The sequence below is a fragment of the Rousettus aegyptiacus genome, unplaced genomic scaffold, assembly GCF_014176215.1.
Source record: "Rousettus aegyptiacus isolate mRouAeg1 unplaced genomic scaffold, mRouAeg1.p scaffold_m13_p_5, whole genome shotgun sequence".
NCBI classification, from domain to species: Eukaryota; Metazoa; Chordata; class Mammalia; order Chiroptera; family Pteropodidae; genus Rousettus; species Rousettus aegyptiacus.
The window spans coordinates 91,084,758-91,107,679 of record NW_023416308.1 but is presented as its reverse complement, the minus strand read 5'-3'; the positions used below and the strand labels follow the sequence as shown (position 1 = coordinate 91,107,679).

At 38.0% G+C, this 22,922-nt stretch overlaps 1 protein-coding gene across 3 annotated transcripts in view; it reads right to left on the bottom strand.

Annotated features, from left to right (window-relative positions):
* NELL1 (neural EGFL like 1) overlaps positions 1 to 22,922 on the bottom strand; it is a 692,265-nt gene that overhangs the window by 554,840 nt on the left and 114,503 nt on the right. The window lies entirely within an intron of this gene.

The following is a 22,922-nucleotide window of genomic DNA, read 5'->3' as shown; positions in this document are numbered from 1 at the left end:
TAGAGGCAAAGAACACAGTTACTAATAGAGAGCTTCAAAGCAGAACCAAAAGGTATACATGTTGTTCAAAGTACTCATGGTAATAGCTGCTGCTATAGAGATGGAGGCAATTACAGGTAGGTATCATGAATGTAGAGATCTGTTTCTTGACACTTGTTTCACAACCTCAGGAGTTCCCTGGGTGAAATTTGCAACTGACCCCCATACACAGAGGGTTAACCAAGTGAGAATAGTAGAGTTAGGATAAGCATCCCCAGTTGTCTAGCTCAAGGCCCATCCACTTCCTTTACACTCTACTACCCAGCTTGGTTTATTTAGCTGCTACTCATTTCTACTATAACCTGCCATACCCCTCTAAATAAGTGAGTAGCAGCTGCCCAGATGATAATATGTTTAGTCTACAAAATCAAGTTACTAATGTCATCATCCAATCAACAAATACTTATTGAGCACTTTTTATCCTCTGAGCTCAACACAAGGGAAAAGGGGGGAGGGGGGAGAAAGTCCTGCCCACTAGAGCAAAAGATAAAGTTCTACACATGCATAAAATCTTTACATATCTTCATATACGATATGACATATAACCAATACAGAGAAAAAAAAAGCCCCACAATCTTTTAAGATACCTACTGAACAATTGAATCATCTCAACTACTCTGCCCTACCAAGCCTCGGTTAGTCACAAATGTTTAGATTTCTGCCTTCTTTAAAAATAGCCCCTGTAACCAGTTACCAGCTGTTCAGGCCTCCACCTGGCCCCTGACAAGTACTTCTCAGAACTTGAGTGCTGAGAAGAGGATGGACAAGCTGGCCTGAGAACTGAACTTGCCCTTAGATGCTCAAAAGATTCTGAGCAGGGTGAGACAGAGGAATTTCAGTTCCTCGTGATGGTCCTGTCCATTCTTTGCATTTCTCAGCCCTTGCTCAAAACAGCTGCAGGAGGACTCATCTCCAGGTAGGTCCAGAGATTCTAACAACTAATCAGTCCTCCGCAGTAAAATGAAGCTGACTGCTTCCTGCCAGAGGGTGACGTATTCCTTTGGGGGCTCTCAGAAGGAAAGTGTGGAAGAACTGAGAGATTGTCCAGTTTTATCAAGGCCACTGTGAGACTCTTGCAGTTGGTAGCTGTCAGACATCACCTTATATCCCAGCTGCATTGTCCATTACTCTCGTTCCCCACTGGAAACATGCTGTTTCCTAATAATACATACAAACTCTGTAACTGGCAGAGACCTAAATATATCAGGCCCTTCTCCACGAATTATCTTTCCATTATAAATGGAGGCTCAAGATATAAGCAAAGAAAAATAAGTTTGCTTTAAAAAGACAAGATGTGTTTCCGCTACAGTAATTCAACCATTCTTTGTCTGTTAGAATAAAACATTTTAAATGAAACAGTTAAAAAATGCTTTAACACAAGAACCCACTATATACTTCCTTATAAAAGTTTTTCCCAATATTAGTGAAAAACTAGAAACAAGACAAATTTATAACATGAGAGAAATGCATTAGTTATTAAGATCGGCTTGATAGAATTTACTATAGTCATTAAGAGTGATAAATATGCAGGTTGTGAAATATGGGAAAGCATACAAAATAATTTTCACTGGAGGAAAGTAGAATGCACAATTATTTATGCACTATGGAGATAACGATGCAAAAATTATGTTCAATTTTGGGGAATTTCAGAGGAGGCCAGAGAGAAACAGAAATCACTATACCTAGATGAAGAGGCAGAAGTGTAATTTTCTATACGGTTCTTTTACCAATGAATCAAAAATGTTGTCAAATTATTTATCTTAACCTTCATTTTCAAACATTTGCATCTGTCAGAGTGAGAGATTCCAATTCGAACCCTTTTAGGTTTTCAATATGCTAGAAAGTGAGCTCCAATGAGCAGAGTAGGCCCTTCAGCAATGTTTATTAAGTGCATAAACAAAAGAAGGAACAGTGAAAAAGATCAACTTCCTATCCCGCCGTAGCTTTCACAAATATAGTATCTCCTTGTGACTTAGAAATAGTTGAGGAAGCAAACATCTGAGGCCCACTAGCAGTTAAAGCAAGGCAGTGACCCATAGTCCCCATGTTAAAGGGACATGCTGATGTCTAGTGTTAACACAGTCTCCATCAGGGTCCCCCCACCCACCCCGAAGCCAAAGGCTGCTGCCTTCCTGGCAACTATATCAACTCACTCCAAGGGGAAGTCTTCACTAGAGAATTCCATGCAGCAAGCAGAATCAGCCAACAGATACGGATGTAGCAAAATAAATAGATCTTAAAAACACAGTATTAAAAAAAAAAAACTGACAGAAAATCTAATCATGAGGAAACATCAGACAAATGCAATTTGAGGGATGTTTTGCAAAGTAACTGCCTGTGCTCTTTAAAATGTCAATGTCATGAAATATAATGACAGACTGAGAAACAGTTGCAGATTAAAAGAGACCAACGGGACATAAAAATTACATACAAGACAGGATCTTGGATTGAATCTTGGGGCAGGAAAAGAAATCTCATAAAAGACATTAGTGGGAAAATTAGTGAAATTCGAATAGGAACTGTACATTACATAATAATATTGTGTTGATACTCAATTTCCTGATTTTGAGAATTTGGTGGTATATATTTAAGTAATTGTCTTGTTCTTAGGAACAAGTATTTAGTTCCTAAGTATTTAATCAAGTATTTAGGGATAGAGAATCATGATGTTTGCACCTTACATTCAAAGAGTTCAAAATAATGTGTGTATGTATAAGTACATATATACATAAACACACATTATTATTTAGAGAGAGATAAGAAGCAGAATCTGGGTAGGGTATATGATTGTTTTTCGAATCATTCTTAACATATTTTTATAAAATTAAGATTTTAAAAGAAAAAGTTTTAAAAGAGTAAAAAGCAAGGGGTCCATAACATAGTAAACTAAAAATACACACATGCAAAACAATTTTATGTCTATTAGCCAAGAACACATACGAATTTAAAGACTTGCATAAAATACACAATAGCATTCTCCTGGGAGAATGGGATTGGTGAAGGGGGCAAAAGTGAATGAATGAATGATAAAACGAGAAAGGAGTATTTCACAGACTAATGCTAATAACATGTCATAAACTAAGAAATAGGATTATCACATCTCTACCTATACTCATGTACCAACATGCCAGACAAATACAATCAGAATCTTGGGGAAAAGGCTTCTGAATCCTAGGGTACAGTTTAGGTGGACGGGCTCATGGAACTAGGCAGAGAGGACACAGCAATCTGTCACTTAAATCTGGTATCACCCAAGTCAAATGAAATGAAAAGGTAAAGCTAATGTAGTATACTCCTAGGTTTCCAGTGTGGTCAGGAAATAGAACCTCTAATATTCCAGTATTCTTATTAATGAGGTTTCCTTCACATCAACAAACACTTGACTATCTATAATGTGTGTGACACTGTGCTGCCTGTGGGGATGCACACAGGCCAAAATAATAGGGCCAAGTACTTGCCTTCAAGTCAAATGCCTGAGACAGACAGACGACATGCGCACACACACCCTAGAATTCAGTGCTGTAATTGCAATGATCTGTGGAAGCGGAGGGGAAAGAAAACAGAATTCTGTCTGCCAAAGAGAAGACTTTCCAAAGCAGGAGACACTAGAGCTGAGTTTTGAATAAAGTGGAGCTGACACTCAGACAAACAGCAATCACCTACACAGCACTTAGGTGTGCCAAGCATTATCCTGAGGGCTTTCCATATGTTAATTCACTTAATCGTTACTACATCACCATCCGGTAGGTGTTCTTGGCTCAGGAATGTTAAATAACACGTCCATGGTTAAGTAGCTTGTGAATGGCAGAGCTGGGATTTGAACCCAGACCTCCAAATCTGTGGTGCTCACTCAAATCGAATCAAATTCCTTTATTCTTCAGGAGGGAAAAAGGGAAACAAGATCATGTGCTATAATGTACATGGCCAAGACTGGTAAATTCTCCTGCAACCCACTTTCTCTTCCTCCTGGGCTCACATTTCCAGCTTCCCTCACAGCTGGGTGTGGCCATGAAATGTGAGTAGAAGGGCTGCACAACCTCTAGGCTTGTTCCTTCCCCCAAAATTATCTCCCTCAAGCATGTTTCACATTTTCTCTTACTTGCTCTTTCTCAGCTGACTAGAGAAGACAGAGGGTTATAAGAGGTGGGCGGAGAGACAAGATGGAGGATTCTGGACCCCTAAATCATGTGGAAGGCCATCTGTCAGCTAGACACACCCAAACAGAAACTTTTTAAGAAGCAAAATTCTATGTTAACCCACTGAGATAGAGATTTTCTGTAGTTGTGGCTAATATTTTTTACTCTAACAAATAATCCCACTGAAAAATAGAAAGGTGACTATTGTACTTTCATGCCCCAAAGCCAGGAAGTCCAGACAGTATGGTATAGCAAGGACAACATGGAGTGGGATAAAATTTCCAATTCTGCATTCTACTACTTGTTAGATATCAATAAACTTAGTTAATTTCTCTGTACTTAGGCTTCCTCATTTTAAAAATGAGGATATTACTGCTGACTGTATGGACTGTGGTGAGGCTTAAATGAAATACATTTAATGCCTTTGACACACAGTAGGTGCTGCCATTCTGTAAAACTGGCAGGTGTCTGAGAATGCAGAGCTACACAGGTCACATGACCTATTCCAGTCCCCTGGCTGTGTCTCATTCCAAATGAATCCAGTGAGATGTGACTATCAGTAGCTTAGATGCCTACTTATACTTTAGGATACAGTTTAAAAGAATTACATCACTGTCCCACGGAGTAGTTTTAAGCGTATAAGATTTCAATGTTAAAATGCGAGAATATAGTATCTATTTTGTCATACGCTTTGTCTACCGCTCGAAAATTTAAAAGTCCTACATTTTCGTCATCTATAAGTTTAAAAGCTAGAACAAGCAAATATGCAACAGGAAAAAAAGAAATTAACAGTATTAATTTCTGTTGCTGTTTAAACTAATTAGCAATGGAGCAAACTGACAACCTAGTTAGACACTAAACTTCGGATTAAAAACAGAATTTTAGAAGTATATTTTCTATGACATCTCTAAATTCCAGTATTTTTATTTTACTTTTAAAATGTTATTCATTAGCTACTTTTAATACTTTCCAACCATAAATCACAACCTTTTCTGAATAAATTACTCAAATCTAAGCATATTATTTAATATCTTTAACATCTGTCCAAAATATGTAATTCTTTGACATTTACAAAAGTTTAATTTTTGTTGAAAGTTCATCAGAAACCTATGAGACTGTAGATGAGTTCAGGAAAAAGAAAGAGGTAGAAGAAATATTTTATAATTTATTAGACTGTGTTTAGACACACAATCACCCAATTAACAAAAAATGCGCTGCTTTTATGAGTAAAAAACAACAGAGCGCTATTCCTCACTCTTTTGCCCCGTCCAGTACTAGGCACTTCCCTGAACCATGTGGAACCTTAACTGGACTGAGCCAACCCATAGACATTTCTGGGAAAATGAAAATATCAGCAGTGAGCAGGGGCCCTCACTCTAAGTTTTTATTTCAGACTGCCCTTATACATCTTTTATATATTATATATCATATAGTACATATTATATTATATCATTTTTTACATATCTTGACTGCCCTTCAAGTTGGTTCTTTACTAATCTCTGAGACCCTCCACACTTAGAGGACCCATTTGGACATACTCTCCAGAGTTTCAGCCTATGAGCCTAAACCCTTTCATTACCCACTGGAATCTATGATTCTGGTCCTGGCTGGGCCCATTTTCCCAGACCTGCCTGCCAAGGAAAGAAGAATTGGTCTTTCCTGGCATCTTTGTGCCCAGCACTTTTACTCTCAAGCTGTGTCTGCACTTCTTGACTGCTACAACCACTGATTACCTGCTGAGTGTGGAAGAAATAAAACCTTCACTGCGACATCCCTGCACCTACTCAGCTCCCTTCTACCATGACACCTTCCCCAACACTCCTAATAAAGTAGCTCCTAAGCACTCACCACTGTGCTTGTTGTACCCTTATCAAAGCACATGACTCTCCAAAATTATCTTAGCTCTTTTTGGATTGACTGTCTGCTCCTACCAGACTGTAACCATCTTGAAAGCAGAGACCGTGTCTACCTTTTTCATGTCAGTTTCTCTAGTATCCAAAAGAGTGCCTAGTCAAAGTAAGTGCCTACTCCATATATTTATTGAATGAATGAGTGAATGAATGAATGCTCCCTGATACTATCTTCAGAATGGGAGGGCTATAGTCAGAGTTATACAACCCCTAAAGTACTACAGCAACACTTTTTGATGAGCAATTTGCGAAACTGATAAAAACAGACTGAGAAATCAAGTAGTTAAACTTGATACTTTAGGCAAAGAATCTTGAGGAAAATGCAGTCAATGAAAATGAGTGAAATGTGATAACCCTTTTCAAGTGTCTTCCCCACAATCCCCAGATCATGAGATTTATACACAAAGCCCGAAAGACAGAACAAGATGAACCCCTCTCAATGTTTTTTATCCAGGAAAAAAGAGAGGGATATCAAGTTCTAATCTGTCAGGCAGATCACTTACTAACAAGAAAGTCGTACAGATGTATTTCAGGAGCAAGAGAAATACTCAGCAACTTGAAAATAGATTAAGCACAGCCCTTTTGATAAGTGCACGATTTACTGCTTGAGTTGACCGCACTATAATCAGCCTAAATTCATCACATTCTCATAGGATATCTGATACAAATAATGTATTTACAACTATCTAAAATCTACCCTTCCTTTTGACTAAAGAAAACCCGTTTCTAGGCCATGCACTCAAAGGTGCTGACTATTAAGCAGCATTGAGAGCATTATGGGAGTTTTTGCATGCCATTAGTATCTAGCATCATTTTAAAGTGTAAGTATCTCATTTCTAATACAATACCATGCGAAATTAAACATCCAGTCAAATATAAAATTTGCTTGAGAGGAATGAACAATGCAAAGAATAGCTGACATGTCCCTTGTAAAAGTCGGTCAGTGAATCACAGGCTCGCATGAGGAATTTTCTTCACAAGGTACAACCCTCCCTTTATTCTTGACTTTGGTTAAGAATGCCCTCCCTGGCAAGTGTTCCCTCTGCTTAAAAACCAGTCAATATTCCATGAGAACTCGATTTTCTGTTAAAAGATAAAGCCCTCAGAGCTCAACACAAAGCAAATGCAGTGATTCAACAACACTATTTATGAAAGAATATCGGATTTTTATTTACCTGGATAAAGAAAGGCCTCTGAAGGGACTCCTTGGTACCTTTCCCAATTATATAGAAGAATAGATTTCCAATGTAAACCATATGAGTTGACATGTATTATGCTGCTGTTCAATAAGGCAATATGAAGCCCAAATGAGATGCTAAATGAAGAGGTTTATCTTGGGCTTTGGCTAGAATTGAAGAAAAGCGTTCATGTTCTCCCTGAAGAGGAAAGTTACAGTGACCATTCTCACTAGGTAGAGCCTCATCATTGCCTTTCAGCTGGCACTGGTGAATATCAAGGTACACCTTGGAGAATGTTCCCTACACAGAACACATGGCGATTCCCATTTCTGGTGGGTGACCTTGCACAGGAGGCTTTAATGCTAACAGGGACATAATACAATCTTCCCTCTCTAGGCCTCACAGATGTGAAAACAACAAAGTTGTTAATCTCCACTAGAAAAGCAAAAGACCTCTATGGTGTCATTAGCCTTATTCTTGGCCCTCAGAATTGCTGAGCATTCCTTCTGTGGGTCATGGCAATCTACAAAATCGTTTCTCAAAGCTTGCTTTACTCACTGTGACAGGAGCATTTGGCAACTGTGTATGCTGATGAGTTAGTTGTTGAATTTCCAGGTCAACTGCCTGGCTGTTATTAATCATACGCAAACATGAAACACACATCACACAGGACTTATACCAGAATGACACAAAAGGAATTCCCCCACAGAGAATCTCTGCAGTCCCTTCTACCAATCTGTTTAACAAAACCAGATGACGCTCAACAAATGACAAGTTTAAAAAATGCACCTCTGGCACTATATAGGAGAGAACAGACTGTAACCAGAGAGGATTATAAGAATGAATAAAGTACGCCCCCAACATGTGAGAAATGAATTCCTAAATCCATGCCGAACTTAAGAGGAAGGATGACAGCAAAGCTCAGCAGGTTTCCAACCTGTTCCTTAGCAGCTGGCTACAGAGAGTAAATACAAATGCAAACACAAAAAAAGAAGGTGAAGTTGGAATCTGGATGTCGATGTCCCCATTGTGGTAAACTAGAAGGCAGCAGTGTTCAAATGTGATTAGCAAACACTGCTGCCAGAGCAGGGTGTGAACACATTCAGAGAGGAGAGGTTTTCCCAAAGAAGATGAAGTTCTCATGTGAGCTGCTTCATCCACTTAGAAAACACTTGTCAAATTCATGCTTTTCCTTGCCTAGCTATGAAATTTTACTATCTCCTTTCTCTCTCATCCAGATCTGCAAACCAAGGGTACTTTCCCTTCTTAGCTGTATTTTGTGTCCGTACTCTCTCTCTTCCACTCTCTTACCAACCCTTATTCTCTGTCTAGAGTTCATGCTTTGGATATCACCCCCAAGATGCTGCTGCTGATCGATTAGGGTCAAACAGCTGGCTCATATAAGTCTGCCTTATTTAGCATTTTTACCTGTGCTTTGGCAGTATAATAGCAATTGCGCTTATTTACAAAGTTGGTATAATTATTTCAATCACAACAGATTTAAGATAATACCATTTGGATTAAGAAGACTTTAATAGGCAGGAGTTAGAGCCAACTCAAATAAATAAAATTTAACATGGAAAAATGACAGGTCCCATGCTTAAAGACCATGCTTCTCAAAGGCAGAATGTGAGATCTAAGGCTTAACAGAAAGACATGTTGAAAAAAACACTTAGCCGCTTGATCGACAATGAGGTAAAATAGGGCCCTCAAAGAGGATCTTGTGATCTTAAACTGTATCATGTAAAGATAATTATCTCATTCGATGTACCCAGAGATAATCGCATTTAGTTATAGGAACTTCTCAGATGACAAACAGACACACTTTAGAAAAAAAAAAAACAAAGCAAGACTGTGAGGGCCTTCCAAACCAAATCGAATTATGAATACTTGAAGGAATACAGAATGTTCAGCCTGAAGAAGTAAATATTATAGGATGGCATGATAAAGTTCTTCAAATATTTGGGAGACTGTCATGTGGAAGAGGGATTATACTTATTCTATGTAGCTAAAAGGAATAAAATGTATACTAACAAAGCATAAACTGCAGGAGGCACTTCTTATCTGCTCAAGATAAGAATTTTCTAGCAGTGAGAAGCCTTTGGAGGCAGTGAACTTCCTGTGTCTGGGATGGCCCAGAAGATGACAAAGGATCACTTGGCAAGGAGAGTAAACCTCAAACTCAGAGACAGAGACTCCCTCAAAAGGTGATTTGAGTAACTTCCACATACAAGAACTTTACATACTTTATAATACTTAAAATAACCCTAAAAGGCAGGCATTGCTATACTCAATTGACAGATGTTCACGAAGGTTAAGCGACTTGCCTTATACCATCGAGTAAATGATGCAGCCTAAATTTAAATCCAGATGTAAATTTCTGCCCTGCCTTATTGCCTTATAATCTTCTATTGATTCATCTCTTAAAAAGTCAAATGTTCAGCCAGTAGGTTGCATAAAGAGCATAAGATACAGAAAGATCTTTGAAATAGAGTCAGAAGACTTGTTTGTGTCTTACCTTTACTTTAATGCTTTATGACTTAGGGAAAATTACTGAGCATTTCTGGGCCCTCAGTTTCTTCACTCATAAACTTATAATAACAATATCTATTGCACAGGCTTTTGATGAATATAGATAATCTAAATAAAAGTACATTTAAATTCTAAAATGGCATTTTAAAGTGAAACATTATTAATGTTATTAGGTAAGATCAATAGCCTTTTTTCATAGAACAATCTAAAAGGTACTTTAATTTGAATTATTTTCAAAAAAAGTTACCAGAAGCCTCATCTAAGCCACTTGGCTCGACTGGTTAGAAAATAGTACCCAGTGTCAGCTTTACAGTTTCTATTAAAGAGGAGCTTAGGGGCAGCAATCTGAGAGGACAGAGGAGACTAAGAGCCTCCTACATCACCCCCTCAGTGTTGCCGCCGATGGCTCATTGAAGCCACAGGCACCGGTTTCGTTTTTTTCAGTTCAGACAAAATGTGCCGCTAACATAGTTCAATGGTACCCCAACATAGCTGTCTCCAAAATATTTGCTGATACTCATAAGTGGGTAATAATTTAGTGTAACCTCATTTTACTACTCATCTAGATGAAGAATTAAGCTTTATAATCAGTCAAAAGCCTGCTGCTAATATAAAGCACATATTGATATCCAGGACTCTCAGGGTTGGAAAGGACATTGAAGGTCTTCTTATCCAACCTCCATCTGCTACTTGTTACATTAATATTAAACATTCGAAAGCCATCTGTCATGTATAGTACAAGTGACATCCTCGTGTAACATTTTAAAGCTTCTCAGAGCAAATGGATGTCTCCCTAAAGGCCTGGTAATTGACCATTCCCTAACGACCCATGTGAAATATGTCAGGGTCTAGCAGGTATAAAAAGAGACAAGAGGAATATCTCTCTCTCTCTTCATGAAGTCCTGATACTATCACAGAGCACTTTCTACACACATAACAATAACCCTGAAGATTCAGGCAAGGATCCATATTCTTTACCATTTTTTATTTTCAGGACCTTGGAAAACACCAATAAGGTCCATTAGCAGTTCCCAAACCTGGCTGTATGATAGCCTAGTAAGCTTTTGAAAAATAGATTCCTATGCCTCTCATAAAATCAGACTTCCACTTGTCAGCCTGGCCCCACTGTATAAACGAATTCCTGATGGAGGCCTAACTGGCCATTGTCTGCTCTCAGGCGGCAAAGTCAAGCTTGACTGCGAGCTCCTGCCCCAGCCACTCCACTACAGCCAAGCTGTCCTATGAAGGGAGCAGCTGGGACTTTGCTTATGGAATCTCCAAGCAGAGTGAGAGGCATAGGGAATGAATTCTCCTCTAAAGGTCATTTCTGCAGGTTTTTCTATATGCATAAAAAGCAAACGAGAAACCAGTACAGAAAAGAAAAAAGACTCCTTCAGCATCCCAATTTTCTGTAGTTGGAGGGGAAAAAGTACAAGAATTCTCCTGACCATGCCCCTCTAATAGTTATGTAGAGTAGTGGTCCCCAACCTTTTTGACACCAGGAACTACTGCTCCTTTGAGAATCTAATGCCTAATGAACTGAGTTGGAGCCAAGGAGGTGATGTTAGCTCTGGGTAGCGGCTGCAAACACAGATTAAACTTCACTCACTGGCCCACTGCTCACCTCCTGCTGTGCAGTCCCGTTCCTAACAGGCCAGATATAGATATAGTCTGTGGCCCAGAGGGATTAGGGACCCCTGGTATAGAGGAAGGGAGGGAAGAAGAAAGGGAATAAGGGAGGGAGGGAGGGAAGAAGGGAGGAAGGAAGAAGAAGGAAAGGAGGAAAATACAGACACATGTATAAATTTATTTTGACAACAATATTATATTCCTGGCCTCCTGGAGTCTGCATTATATTGTAGATGAACGACAATAAATAACTAAACAAATAACTTTATAATTTCAAATAGTGGCAAATGCTATGAAGAAATATAAATTAGGTGAGCTGGATACCTCCATTTGTCTTCTCCAAATATACTTTTTAACCCTCTTTGTCTTGCTTTGTGCCAAGACTCACAGGTTCTCTCTACTTTTCGTTCCAGTTGGTTCTGAGGCAACGGGAAATACCAGCAGGAAGGCAGGAAGGGATTGAGGTTGGAGAACTAATTAATTAATATGTAAAAGACTTAGAATAGTGCTGGATACATGGCACTCACTGAATAATGGAGCTGCTCCTCTTAAGAACAAAACTAGTGAAGATGGCCCTTGACTACAAAGTGGTACTTTCATGTTTGTGAGCTTTTTCTCTCTCAGCTGTCTATAGTCTTCGCAATATAAATGTGTCAATACAAACTTGATTGTTTTTTAATAATGTTTACAGAGAAGACAACTTGTGTGCCTTGACTTCTGCTTTGTAGCAAGTACACTGAATTATTCATTTAGTTTGGGGCTCTTTCTTTTAAAAAGTAATCATCACCTTCTTGAGAGAAAATTTTATTTTTTTCATGCTATTGGTCCTGTCAGACTAGAAGTTCACAATCACAGAAGAGCAAAGCAATTTAGATAAAATTTCCTGTTCTGAAGGAAGACTTTTGTTATTAAACGTGAGGCATTCAATAGTAACTGCCAGCTGTTTAATCAAAAAGTTATTGTTCATTGTGGAGGAAAAATTGGAGTTTGGAAAACAATGAGGCTACAACATCAAGCTCAGAAAATGTCTGATGGTTTGAAATTCTTTTCTAACTTCGTTGGATCATTTAAACTATAATGGCCCATTTCTGATAAGGCATTTCATGATGGCAGTAAGAAAATCACTGAGACAACTAAGATCTTCTACTCATCTCTTTAGTTATTCCCTTTCCTGGTGGCTCCCTCGATATTCAGATTACAGGGTATAAATTAAAGACAGTTTTCAGAGATGTCTCAAATAAGCCTATTATTAAAGACACACATATGCGACTCCAATTCCAAAACCAAAATGAATGACAAAAGGAAAATGAAGAAGATGAGGGAGGGGATTCCAAGAAGGGAAATATTCTGCATACTAGTAAGAGATTAAGAATTTTTAAGAAAACTAATGGGAAAAGAAATCCAGGAGTCAGAAGGCCTCTATTCTAAATTCTGGTTTTAACCACTAAACTTGGGATATGGTCACTCCAATAAATCACTTTATCTTCCTGGGGATTATTGTCTCACCTTTCACATAGAGAAAATGATGCCTGCTCTACTTACCTATTTCTTTTTTAGGCTCAATGAGATACTGTACAGTGATTGCTCTGAAAACTATTGCCTAATACTGATGTGAAATAGCTGTTGAGCCACCTGAATGTTTGTGGTTTTCCAGATCCTCCCAGTAACCCAGCTGTATTCCCTTTCCTTATATTCAATTCAGTCCATGAGTTAATCTGGGAACCTTTTAACAATCTTTCCATTTTTATTAGGTTATTTAAGTTGATTTCTTTTCACTTACAGCCTCCGTGCACCAACTAACATGAAAACATGTGGGGAGATACAGTAAAAGGCAAACAATGATACTCTCAAAATAGGAACTGCGATAAGTCTTAGGATGCCCAGTGACCACACCTCAGTGCCTGTCTCACTTACGTCCTATGATGTAATCCTCAATTTATGGATTTAAAGGCAACTTGAAAGTAGAAACCAGCTCTGATTTGTCATGGCATCCCCAGTACCTAGACCAGTGCCAGGCACAGACTATATGCTCCAGAATAACGGGTTTTATTTCATCTGTTTTTACACGTGTTTCACTTGGATCAGATGCTGGAAGCAGCCGTCTCTCTGATTGTACAATGATTATCCAGTGGATGAACTGGCGTGGCTTCCTCTGCCTCTTAAATGGATTGTCCACCTGTACTTCCAATACTATGTTGATGGAAAGGTTGAAATGCAAATTTTCAATTGAAAGAGGGTGTTCAAAATAACTGAATCATTACTCAAGTCAAGGCCATGCTATACTCCCATGCATAAATGAAAACTTGTATGCACATTCCTAGTCTCCTTAATCTCTCCCTTATCTTTTCACATAGATATCATGAACAACTCTCTCAGTAACGCCTAACTATCTAAGCACTGCTGACACTTGATACTAACACTCAAGAAATATCAATTAAGTGAATGAATAGATGAATTACTTGATAAAAGCTAAGGCCTCAGTCTTTCCACTTCACGTGACAGAGACTCCAGTCACACTGAACTATTTGTAAGTCCTGGAAGTTCCATGTAGTCTTCTTTCTATCCTTTACACACACTGGTTCCTTGGTTCGAGACACCCTTCTAGCACTTATTTGGCTATATATACCAAGACTCAATTCAGCTATCCAGCTGGGAAGCTTTTCTAAAACTATATTTCCTTCACTTTTATTGAAAATGTTACCTTTTTTCTTTCTTTCTATGTATATTACTATCAAAATGTCTGATACCAACCTGAATTTCTTTGCTTTGTAAGTGATTAGGACTTTTTGCCTTAAAGTCATGAGAAATATTTTACTTAAAATTTAATAGTTGTACTAGGATATATCTTAGAGTTGACTTAACGGGTCAGTTTTCTTAGATTCATGATTGGCCTGCTGCATACATAAATTTGAACTTTCTGTTGTTTTCTCACACTGTAAGTTAATAGTTTTATTGAGATATAATTCATATACAATGCAATTTATCCATTTAAAGTGTATACTTCAATGGTTTTTTTGGTATACTACATTAACCTTTTTAGGTTGTGGCAAAATACGTATAAGTAAAATTTGTCATTTTAACCATTTTTAAGTGTACAAGTTAGTGTTATTAATTACATTCACAATGTTGTACAACCACCACCACTATCTACTTCCAAACATTTTTCATCACCCCAAAATGAAACTCTTAACCATTAATAAGCAGTAACTTCATTCTTCTATACTTCAGCCCCTGTTAACCTCTCATCTTTCTGTCTTTATGAATTTGACTATTCTAGCCATTTCATATAAGTTGAATCATAAATATTTGTCCTTTTGAGTCTGGCTTATTTTACTTAGCATAATATTGTCAAGGCTCATTCCTATTGTAGCATGTATCAGAACTGCATTCTCTTTTATAGCTGAATATTCCATTGCATGTACATGCCACATTCTGTTAACTAATTCATCTGCTGATGGACACTGAGATAGTTCTGCCTTTTGGCTATTGTGAAAAATACTACAATGAACACTGGCATGCAAGTATATATTCAAGTCTGTTTTCAATTCCTTTGGGTATACACCTAAAAGTGAAATTGCTGGGTCATATGGTATTTATGTTTAACTATTTGAGGAACCACTAAACTGTTTTCCACAGTAGCTGCACCATTTTACCTTCCCACCAGCAATATATCAGCATCCTAAATTCTCTACATCCTGTTATTTTCTATTATTATTATTATTATTATTATTATTATTATTATTATTATTACAGCCATCCTATGGGTATGAAGTGGTACCTTATTATGATTTTGATTTGCATTTTCTTAATGAAGAATATGGAGCATCTTTTCATGTGCTTATTGGCCATTTGTGTACCTTCTTTGGAAAAATGTCTATTCAAATCCTTTATCCATTTTTGAATTGGGTTGTTTTTTAAAGGAGTTCTTCATTATAAACATTACTCCTTTACCAGATATATGATTTACAAATATTTTCTACACCTTGTAGGCTGTCTTTTAACTCTCCTGGATAGTGCTCTCTGATCTACGAAAGCTTTTTAACTTGGTTAAGTCCAATTTATCTATTTTTTCTTTTATTGCCTGTGCTGTTGGTATCATATTCAAAAAAAAAATCATTGTCAAATCCAATGCCATAAAGATTGTCCCCCACATTTTCTTCTAAGAGTTTTATAGTTTCAGCTCTTGCATTTAGGTTTTTGATACATTTTTAGTTAATATTTTATGTGGTGAAAGGTAAGGGTCCGAATTCATTCTTTTCCAAGTGGGTATTCAATTTTTATAACATTGCTTGTTGAAAAACTGTCCTTTCCCCATTGAGTGGTAGTGACAGGCACCCTTTTTGAAAATCAACTGACCATATGATTATTTGAGAGATGATTTCTGCATTCTCTATTCCCTCAGTCTATGTGTATCCTGTGTCGATATCACTCTTGATTATCATAATTTCATAGTAAATTTTGAAATCAAGAACTGTTATTCCTCCGGGTTATTTTTTTTTTTTTTGAGGTTATTTTGTCTATCTTGCATTATAACTTTAAATAGTAGTTCCATTCGATTATTTTATTTTTCTGAATCAGGAACTTTGATTATATGTTGTGCCTATTTTTATTTCTCTACTTCATATTCATTTTCTTGGTTGTTTTAATGTCTTTCCTCACTGTCCTTCATATGTCTTTCAGTTGAGCTTATTCTTTTAGGGTTTCGGTAATTTATTTTTCATTTCTAAAGTGTAATTATCTTTCTTATTTCCTGAATTCAGTCAACTCGTGTTTTATATATCCTCTTTTTTATACACTTCTATGCTGAGTTTCTGCATTTCTGATTCAAGTAAGTTTTCATATCTCTGAAGATTTTTTAAAGGGTATTTGATTCAGGTTGGGAGTATTGTATTAGTTTTTTTCTACATTGGAATTTGTTTTTTTTTAAGAATTTGTATTAGCTGAAATATTTTCTCATTTTTAATAGTTTGTATACATGTTCCTGCTCTTTTATGTTCATTTTGTAAAGTTTCATTTTCAGGTACATTGCTGGCAATGCAGGTGTGTACACTTCCATGTGTTCTCCTTGTTGCTCTGTAAGTGTGTATGGAGAGAATGTGGATGCAGAGATTCAGATTTAGGAAATCACCATCTTCCTAGAAAAACCAAGAAATGAGGAAAACTTCCCTGCCCCCATAACTCCCAGCTAGATTAACAGTAGCACCTCGTCATTCGTCCAGCTCCTTTCAACACATGTGGTAGCACCTACCACACTGGTATAGGAGTCCGTTATTTACCTGCCTGTCTCCCAACGAAAGAAACCCTGGGTTCCTTAAGAACTTGGACCTTTTCTTCAGTAGAGGTGGTTAGAACTTCACTCTTAACTAGATTAGCTGGATTTATATAACATGACTCTGCCATTTGCCGGCAATATACCCTTGAGCATATAAATTACTCCATCGCTGCTTTCTAGATTTCTCATTTGAAAAATGTACATAATCACAGTAACTACTTGATATTGTTCTTAAAAGAGAGACATATTTAAAGCACTTAGAACAGTGCTATCATATAAGTATTTAATATTCTCATTCTAATCGCCATCATCATTATCTCTTTATCCCCAGAAACTGGTATGGAACCTAACACATAAAACACATTCAATAAATACATAACTAATAAATAGTTCAGATTTGTCTTATAAATTGTAATAACACTTAAAATACAATTGACATATACAGTTCAGCAATGCATCAGGTACTACTGTGTATGTATTATAATCTACTACTAGTCTGTGTGTTGTTTTGTGCTCCGAATAAGACCAAACGCTTCTTAAAGGATATACATATTTTATTCTCTATCCCCTATAGCATTATGCTGGCTAAAAAACAAAAGCCTTGACAAATGCTTTTTGAAGAAGTTAGTAAATATTTGAATGTAAATATTCAGGACGCGTGGCTGTATTCAAACGCACACACTAACATCTGAAGGGAACCCTAGATCTACTTACTTACACCTCACCTTTTCCTCCCCACCAATGAGATTTCATGCCACAATGTCCATCCAGCTCTAACTCTTCTGAGCTTGGAGAGTTTGGCACAGTCATTTAAACTCTCAGAAAAATGAAGAGCTGATAGATGCCTCCTAGGTTTTATGTGATATTAAAATAAAAAATTTGTAAATCATGGGTCCTGACTTGTAGTGGCTCTTAGTACTCTTCCTCAGCTATGTCCTCCACTTCACCCCACCTGCTGCGCCTATCTGACTCCACATCAATCTCTGATCAGGTCTCAAACAACGAAGAGATCCAGCAACACCTCTAACCAAGCCAGTCGATATCACTGTTACATACCTGTTGGAAAACATCCTCGCACATATACTTCTGACTCTGCAAGCCTGTATGGCCAGGTGACTCCACTGCTTAGCCATTTGGTAGCTCAGAAAACAAAGACCATCAGCTTCATTGTTTGGTTTGGTTTCATGCCAACTGCATATACAACTTAAGAGCTCAACAATGAGTGACATGAGATACAAAGGAAGCAACAATAGCATAGACATTCATTCTTTCCTTCAACAAGTATTTATTGACTGTCTAATTTGGGCTAGGCACTATACTAAGTTCTGAAAATACAGATATGAGAAAAATCCCTGCTATCTTAGGGGAAGGGAGAAAGAGGAAGAGGTATGTACACATAAAAAAAAAATACAGGAAGTGATGAATGTGAAGGAGAAAATGAAACATAGTAAAAGAGGATGGAGAACAATGTGGTGGGAGAATTTCTACTTTAGTTTCACTGATGAGACAGCATTTGAATAATTTAAAGTTAAGAAAAAGTATTCCAGGCAGAGCAAACGGCAAATGCAATGGTCCCAAGAGGGAGTGCATGTGGAAATGTTAAAGTAGAATCAAGGCGCAGGTGTGGCTGAAGCAAAGGAAGCTAGGAAGAGAATTCTAAGAGATGTGGATGGAGAAGCAGCAAGAAGTTCCATTACCTCGGACTTCCAGGCCAGGCTATGGACCCATCTTTTAAGTGAGACAGGAAGAGCTTTGGAGAGCTCTCAGTAGGGGACTGTCATGATTTTATTTACTCTGGTTGTGAGTTGGGAATAGACTGGGAAAGTGGAATCAGAGAAACCTCTTGCAGATTACTGTGACAATACAGATGAGAGAGGTGGTTTGGAGCAGGCCGATAGGTGGTAAAAAGTGGTCAGATTCTAGATATATTATTATGGTAAAATTAAGAGAATTTGCTGAAAAATTATATTTTGAGTGTAAGAAAAAGCAAAGAGTGAAAGATTACTCCAAGTTTTGGTTGGCTCAATAATACTGTGAAGAATAACTTTCGAGGAGGGAATGACTAGGGCAGCTGATAGTTAAAGACTGAGGTCTTTGGTGACTTTAATAAGAGTTTCTTTGGTATGATGATAGGGACAAAAACCTGAGTAGAATAGATTCAAGAGAAAATGGGAGGGGAGGAAATGAAGACAGTGTTTACTAGCTCTTTGGGGGGTTTTCACTGGAAAGAGAAACAAAGAAATTGGGATTATCAGCTGGAGAGGAATATGGGATTGAGGAAAGGTTTTTATCTATGTATGATGGGTTTAGAGAATATATTTATGCTGCTTGAGATAGTTCTGTTGAGGGGGAAAAAAAACCTGATGATGTGAGAGAGGAAATGGTTAAAGCGATATCCTGTACAAGGTAGGGGGAGATCCCTAAATAGAAACACGTGGAATGCACACAGCAATAGGAAATGCAGAGTCCATGGTACAGAAGCGGAAAGGCTAGTGGAGATGGTGAGGGGAGCCATTAAGGTTCTCTTCTGATTGTTTCTATTTCCTGGGTGAGGCAGGAAGCAAGTTTATCAACTGAGTGTATAGAGAGGACTAAGTTGAAGGTGTTAGGAAAGAAGAAGAGATGTAGAATAATCACTTCACAGAGGAGAAGAGTACGATGGCTTCGGAGTCATATATACCTAGGTTTCAATCCCACCTCTAACCTGCCTCCTAATTCTAGACTTAGGTTAACCCTTCCTGACCCTACCTCCTCATGTTCAAAATGGAAATAAGGATGCCTTAAAAACATCTGCCCCCTCATCTCACAGATCTGTTCTAAAGGTTAAATGAGATGCTATATGTAAACTCCCAATACACAGTAGATGCCTGGTAAATATTTATTGCGTTCCTACTTTTTCTGATCTTCCACCCTCCAGTTCATTCTCTTTACCAAAAGCATATATAGCTGAGTGACAGAAATGTCTCAATGATGATTTAGAAATTAAAGAATGGAATGATTCTTCACCTTTTCCTTTCTCTCTTCTAAACCCCTTGGGACTCTTTCTAACCCTAACACCCAACCAAATCAGTTAGCCACACAACTAATGGGTATTTGAGAGCTTCTTCCATACCCAAAGGCTGTTTGTGAGCTGAGGTAGAAGGGGCACAAGATACGTGAGGTTCTTTTCTCTTAATAACCTTATAGTATGAGCAGGAAAAATGAAAATCAGAAGGAACGTCATCCTCCCATATAACACTATACTCTCTAATACACAAATACTGTGTATCCTCCTAGCCAAGATCTAGGCATATAATCAGTTTGAGGGCACCAAGACACCATCAAGTTCCAACTCCTCATTTTGCATGGTGCCCAGAGAAGAAAAGTTCTTGCTGAAGGTCACAAAATAGAGTAGCAGAGTAAGAGCTGGAACCCAGGTGTTTTCATCTACTAGCTTGGATTCACTGAATTTTATTTGATAATGTTTTCTAACTACTACTACTACTATTACTGCTGGCAATAATAATAAGTAATATTTCTGAGTGCTTACTATGTACCAAACAAATCTATATATGTTTTCCATGTAATACTTCGATTAAACTTGTGATGTAGGGTTGATTACTATCTTTTTTTTAACAAATGAGAAAAATGCAGCTAAGTAATTTAGGCAATAGGAAACCATTGGTAAATGGAGGATCAAGATATAAACACAACAGTCTGTCTCTAAAGCCTTATTCACAAACCACTGTTCATTCTACCTTCCTCACTTCCACTGGAAGTCAATTTTCCCATATTCAAACTCTTCAACAGTTGACCTGTGTCTTTGCTTCTTTTGGGGCCCTGAGCATTTTGTCTTGAAATTGTAGGTGTATGCCTATCTCTTCAAAGTTGTGCAAAGAATATTAGATGTCAGCTCCTTAAAGGCAGAGAATTTTCCTCATGCTTAACACAGCCACTTGTGTATAGTATTCCTTCCCTTGTTTGTTAATTGTTAATTTAACAAATGCCCAAACAAGTATCCACTTGGTGCTGGGCATTTGGCCAGATGCTGGGAACATAGAATTAAAACAAGTTCAAGTTGCTGACATCCTTTTCTGGAGGTGAGGGGTATGAGTCAGGGAGACTGAGACACAGCACGAAATTGTAAACAGGCAAATGACCAAGAGAATTTCACATAGTAAAAGTCCTTGAGAGACAACGAGAATGAGATGATTGACATTATAAAGAGTGATCAGCTAAAGGCAGTGCCACACTCCTCTCGAAGCCCAGGCAGAAGGCCTTCCAAAGCAATTTCCAATATAAATACTACTGTGATTTCTTTGTAGAAACCAGTGTCGGATTATCAAAAACACAAATAACAGGATTTACTCTTGCCAATACTGCACCCTCTGAATAGCGAAAAACAAAAGCCAAGGGATCAGCCTTTTCATCTATGCCTCTCAGCACCATTTTGATAATTTCCTCTTTCCAACCACGTAATTATATTTAGCAAAGGCCTTACTGGAGAGTCTACCTTAGCAGAGGCTAATGTCATCGCTAAATAATTTGCTCTAATTGGAGGGGATTTCATCTGTATTCCACATGGGTTGGACCTGTGGGCTGATGTGAACGAAGGAGGAGGTCCTGCAGGCTCACCTCTGAAGGATAATCTGTTGGGTCTGTCCTCCTGTCGGATATCTCCTCATTAATTGTGTTGGATAAGTGGGTGAGGATGCAGAGCCCTCTCTGAAGACCTGCGTGCTCCATCCTCAAAGCCTCTGCTTTCCCCAATTCCCACTTCAAGGTCCTGGTATATCACAGTGATAATAACCCCTCCCTGTGCACAGTACATTACAATTCACATGAATTTTTACATTCTTTATTTCTTCCTGGTGAGGCGGACAGAAGCAAGGATTATTGCCACATCACTAATACAGATGAGAAACCCAGCACTCAGAGGTTAAGATACTTGCCCAAGGACATAGCTAGGAAGTGGTGAAGCCAGAGAGTGATCCAGGTTTCTGGCTTTGAACCTGTAACAGTCTGAGGCCTAGTGGGAAATAACCATTCTAGGTAGCCCCCACCTTCCGAAATTTTGTATTCCACTGCTTTGCTCTTATGAAAGACCCACATTAGTACCTGTACAGTAATGGCTTTTTTGTGAAAGTGAAATCCTGTTAGCAAATTCATAAAAGCAAAGTGGTGTAACACAAAGTTTCAGAAAGCGGGGGCTACTCTTGCCTTTATGCCATTTTGGCTTATGGAAGTTTTGATAAGAACACTCTACTGTCAGACAGTGGAAGAAACCTGGATACTGAGACTTGGTCATTTGAGAAGAGAATACAGTAGCACCCATTCTACAGGGGTTTCCCAGTTTCGCCCACAATAAACCATGGTCTGAAAAATTCCATAAAGAAATGATTTATAAGGTTTAAATTGTGTGCTGTTCTAAGTAGCATGATGAAATCTCATGCCATCCTGCTCCATCCCACCTAGGACATGAACCATCCCTTCGTCCAGCAAGTCTATGGCTGTACACATTACCTGCCCCATTAGTCACTTAGCCAATCTCGGGTATCAGATCAGATGTCACAGTATCATATTAGCTGTGTTCAAGTAACCCTTATTTTACTTAATAATGGCCCCAAAGTACAAGAGTACTGATGTTGGCAATTTGGATATGCCAAAGAGAACCTGTAAAGTGCTTACTTTAAGTGAAAAGGTAAAAGCTCTCTGCTTAAAATTATATGCTGAGGCTGCTAAGATCAACAATAAGAATCTTCTATCCATGAAATTGTGAAGGAAAAAGAAATTTGTGCTAGTTTTGCTGTCACACCTTAAAGTACAAAAGTTACAGCCACAGTGCATAAGTGCCTCGTTAATACGAAAAAGGCATTACATTGGTGGGTGGAAGCCATCAACAGAAAACATGTTCTGATTGAGAGCGACTGTTGCACCAGAAAGCACGGAGCCTGTATGAAGACTTCAGCAAGGAGTCCCCTGAAACGAATGAGACCACGTCACTTACTGCAAAAGTAACAGATGGTTACAATAAAATTTTGAGAGACCACATTCACATAACTTTTATAATATATTCTTATAATTGTTCATTTTATCATCATTAATCTCTCGCTGTATCTAATTTGTAAATTAATCTATCATAGGCTTTATATGTATAGAAACACAGTATATATACAGTTCAGTACTAGTCACGGTTTCAGGTATCCACTAGGGGTTTTGCCATGTATCCACTGTGGAAAAGAGAGAA